General features: G+C 42.9%; 1 non-coding gene across 1 annotated transcript; it reads left to right on the top strand.

Moving 5' to 3' along the window:
• Positions 1–4,443: 4,443 nt before the first annotated feature.
• On the top strand, positions 4,444–4,539 carry trnar-ucu (transfer RNA arginine (anticodon UCU)). The gene is made up of 2 exons: positions 4,444–4,480; positions 4,504–4,539. It is a non-coding gene; the product is annotated as a tRNA-Arg (tRNA).
• The last annotated feature ends 251 nt before the right edge of the window (positions 4,540–4,790 follow it).

Below are 4,790 nucleotides of genomic sequence, written 5' to 3' on the forward strand. Positions count from 1 at the left end.
ATAGGATAAGAGAAAATCCTAAAGCTTCAATCGGTATGTAGGGCTAAAAAAATTTCGAAATGTATTAAAATGTGGCCAAGAAGGACATGTCAGGTGCGTAGTGCGTGAGTCACAAGCGATGGGGGAAACGCGAAAGCAATGTCTTCCGTCAGGTTTCGCAGAGGAAAAAACAAAATGTTGTCGAAGACAATAGTAGAAACAGGCTACGAGATGAGATAGGACTGAAGTTCCCAAAGACAAGGCGTTACAAGCTCTGGAAATGTGAACTTTTATAAATTCCCCTGAGCCGGATGGGATTTATCCTAGGATTCGCTGGGAAGCAAAAAATCAGATTTCCAACCTTCCACTTTGATATTCATGTTGTCATTGTCCAAGGTTAGAGTACCAGAACACTACAGGATATTAAAAGTTGCACTCTCAATCTAAAAGGGGAGTAGAGAAAACCCTGAAATTATAGACCATTGACCCTTCCGATAGTTGTGTGTAAAGTGTTGGAGAGTTCCATGAGATAAGATTTGTAATCATCTCGATTGGAATAAATTATGATGAAAGACTGATAGGAAAGACATACAACCCACTTACCATCCTGATCTGGAAATATATTGCCGTTCCTCCAGAATCACTGGGTCAAAATTGTGGATTCACTTACCTATAATTTGGATCTGCCGACAGCACACAGAAACGATGGTTCAAGAAGGCAGCTCATCATCACCTTATCCAGTCAAATCAGGAATGAACAATAAATGCTGACCTGTTCTGGAATACCCACATCCGATGAAGAATAAAATCATATGCTTTGGTGTTCTGAGGATTCTCTCTTATTGAGATACTTCTGGATTTATTTGAGGGTATTCAAGATGAGGATTTGCTGTTGGGAAACTGAAACGCAACATTACATCAGAATTTGAAGGAGTTGCTTTGTTCCATGTAGGCTGAACCTGACCGGCCTTTGAAAATGAAAGCAGAAAGCTACATTCACAGGGAGTGAAAATATTCACTATCTGAAATGTCGATGCATAATTGGAGGTCCGCTGGAGAGAAACCGCGGAAACGTGGTGACGATTCAATTAATGTCTTCCCTGAAAATTCATCAGGGCAACCACACCGGGGAAAGCCATTCACTGTTTAAAGTGTGGAAAGGGAGTTGCTCAGTTGTCTAGCTTGTTGACTCACCAGTGGGTTCACACGGACAAGAAACCATTTAATAGCCCAGAGTATGGAAAAGGCATTAAAAGGTCTCACGAACTGCTGTACGATCAACGTGTTCAGGCCAACATTCAAGTATTCTCAGAGGAAATGGGTTTAGGCCGTCATTTGATCTCACTTTACAGCTGCGAACTCAGTGGAGAAGGACGTTCGCCTGTTCTAAGAATGGGGAAGGATTCTTTCAGTCATTCAGTCTGCTGAGGCACCATTGAGTTCACACAGAGGAGAGACCATTCGTTCGTTGTGATTTGAGATAATTAATTGATTCTGGCAATCTGCTGAAATACAAACGCGTTCATACTGGAAAGAGACCATTCACCTGAATGTATACAATTTGCCTTTGAATGGAAAAGTGAACCAGAATTGACTTTCTGGGTGTACCGCTACACTAAAGAAGGCATTTGCTAATTCCACTGTCCGGTGGATTTGGGCTAATATAATACAAGGATTAAGAACATTTGGGGAGGGCGGAACAACAGCATAATTGACTAACTGCAGGTCTTGTACAACCTCCATTTCCCCGCTTCACCTGAAATGTTTGCCTTTTTGACTGGAAAAATGGGGGCTCTCATTGGTGATTATCCACAGGGAATTATCACTTCACACTTCAGGAGGGATTCAAAGATTGGAGTAATGCCTTTTGCAGCCTCGGGATTTAATTGGCTTTGTGTTCTGCAAGGACGAGACTGAGACTTCGGGCTTATTCTTTTGGTTTCACAGCTTCGTATGAACCCCACATCACGTTTGCCTTTTGCCTTGCACTCAGTATGGACCGTTCTTAACCTTTGGTCCGAGACATCTACCACAGGTCAACGCTAGGCTACCCCTTGGTGAGGGTTACCTGGACAGCCCTATCTGCCTGAGTTAGCCAGTTTAATTTCTCCATATATGTCCTTATATCTGCATCGAAGCAGATACGCACATTGTCCCTGAAGATACAAGCTTTCGTTTTTTGTGCCAGTAGTAGTACCCCTGGTCCCAAATCCTGCCACCTGTCACTGGATGTGTTCGCCAATGGTACTTGAGGAAAGGAGCGTTCCACATCAAAAAGATAGGGTCTACTTGCCTCACAGATATTTTGGATAAGTTTACATTGCCTGCACATCTGTGATCGTTCTAATAAAATTGGACAATAATAACTGATCTGGTCCAAACAATCTCCTAAAACAATCCTTCCCCTATGATTTTTAAGGGCCATGACAGTGTGTGCGTGCTGTGCAGTGCCTCATATCTCCAGCATGAAAATCGGTGTTTATGGGATTTACATGGTTACTTGCTACCTGGGCGAGAGAATCGCTCACTGAACATATGGCTCTCTGGGTAATCATCACTCATAGCCATGCATCAGGTGTCGTGAGTCGGGTTTTACAGCCTGCGCTGTTCAATCTTCTTTTTGTATTACCTGCAAGCCTGTCGGGGTACTGCACAAATCCGACACCAGCCTCACTATGAGATCGCCAGCCATCAGATTTAAAGGACAGAATTCCGAGAAATGAAATGAGAATTGGAATGTTACACAATTACTGGTTTCACACAATAGGGGTGCGGTTAATCTCTCTCCTGTCACGAATCCTATTGCATCCATTTCGTCGACTCTCTCAACTGCCTAGATTTAACATCTGATTATGTTGCCCTTGTATCTAACAAAAAGGTAACTGGTGCATCTTCCACATATAATACATTTTCCCTTGACAATAGAATTCGCTTTTCTTATCAACACCTCAATGTCAGGGACCTGAAACATTCGAGTTCCTTCCCAGATACGGAGTTGTTTTTTTTCCCCATTCCTTGTCTGGTGATATGGTCGTTTACTGGCCTGTAAGTCTGCTATAAGTTCGGTTTAACTTTACATTTTTTTTTCTTTCTGTCTGCAAAACTTGCCTCTGCAAAGTCAGGTTCTTACTTCTTTGTTTCCCTGTGCTTTTATTGTTTCAAAATAAATGCTAATTTTCCATTTCTATGGACATCACATTATTTTCACAGGTAGCTACAACAGCGAGGGCCGAAGTGCCTGCACTTCCTTTAACGTTCTATGTAGTAAGCTACATTTCCTGCTGGTTTCTGATGTCTCTCCTCACTGTGGAAACTTCCAGTCACATCTTCCAGAGATTTGTCTGCACTTCATTTAATAGAGGCAACTGTATTGTCTACTCAGAATGTGATCTCTCTGCAATGGAGAGAGGAAAACAGAGTCGGTGACAAAACTGAGAGCACTTACGTTCTGTCCAGAATCAACAAAAACTAACCCGATCTCCGAGTCTCCTGTAACTTCAACATTACACTGTGTTCTCACCCTTCATGCTCTTTGACTGTATTCCTGATGAAGGGCTTTTGCCCAAAACGTCGATTTTACTGCTCCTTGGATGCTGCCTGAACTACTGTACAATTCCAGCCTCACTCTAATCGAGACACTGTGTTCCCAGGCCACTATTCCGGTCTCTGGTTTGCTGCAGTGCTCCTTCAAGGAATAACACTAGCTGGAAGACCTGCAACTCATTTTATACAGACAGACCATGCAAACCTTAAGACTCAACATCGAGTTCAATCATTTTAGAACCCTTCCACCCTCTTCCACATTCTTCACCCACCCTTCCATCCCATCAGTTCCGAAGACAGATCATTGGACTCGAAATGTTAACTTTCCTTTCTCATGAGATATGGACACGAGCTGTTGATTTTAACCATACCTTTTGGCTTTACTTCAGTGAACTTTGCTTGTCCGTTGTAACCACCAGACTTCTGGAAGCGTCTGATTGCAGGGTGAGATATTCAGAGGAGGTGACAAGAATGGCAAGGCCTGGACCATTCCCATTGTGAAGGTAGACGAGCTAGGTTGGGGGTGTTTATCGAAGAGCAGGTTAAGGCTGTTTGAGTTAACCGATTAACGTGCACATTTTATGAAGAGGATAGATATGTATGAGAGGGATCAGCCTGTGTTGGGAAGGAATAGAGTGACATAAATGAAATACAGGAGACAAGATGTTTTTAGGAGATTTTGGGAGAATGCTTTCACCAGTAGAGTGTTGCTTATCTGGAAAACATTATCTGAGCATGTGGTAAAGCTAAGTATCATGAGAACGTTCCAACAGTCTGTAGTCGAACACTTGAAGAGCCAGAGCACACGTGGATAAGGTACAGGCACTGGAACGTGTGACGAGGACAGACAGATGCGAGATGGTTGTCCTGAACGCAATGGGTCGAAGGCAAATTTGTGTGCTAAACAAAGTGCAATAGCGCGGCTCTGTAGCGCAATGGATAGCGCGTTGGACTTCTATATCAATGACTGGTCAGGTTGCAATTCAAAGATTGTGGGTTCAAGTCCCATCAGAGTCGAATTTTGGTTTATGGTTTGGAAGGTGGTCAGAGCAGACTCGGCTGCTCATCTGCAAAACCAACAGTATTCATGCAGAAACTCAACTGTCCCGAAAGGGAACATTTTACTCTCACAAGTTTAAATTTTCGATGTCAATAAACATCTGTTAGTCAGTAGGCAACACGATGATGTGTATAGGCTGGAAAAAGACACAAAATTGTTGTGTCAGCCATGATGATATGGAATCACGGAGCGGGACGAAATCGGTATT

This window comes from Hemiscyllium ocellatum, unplaced genomic scaffold (genome assembly GCF_020745735.1).
Source record: "Hemiscyllium ocellatum isolate sHemOce1 unplaced genomic scaffold, sHemOce1.pat.X.cur. scaffold_255_pat_ctg1, whole genome shotgun sequence".
NCBI classification, from domain to species: Eukaryota; Metazoa; Chordata; class Chondrichthyes; order Orectolobiformes; family Hemiscylliidae; genus Hemiscyllium; species Hemiscyllium ocellatum.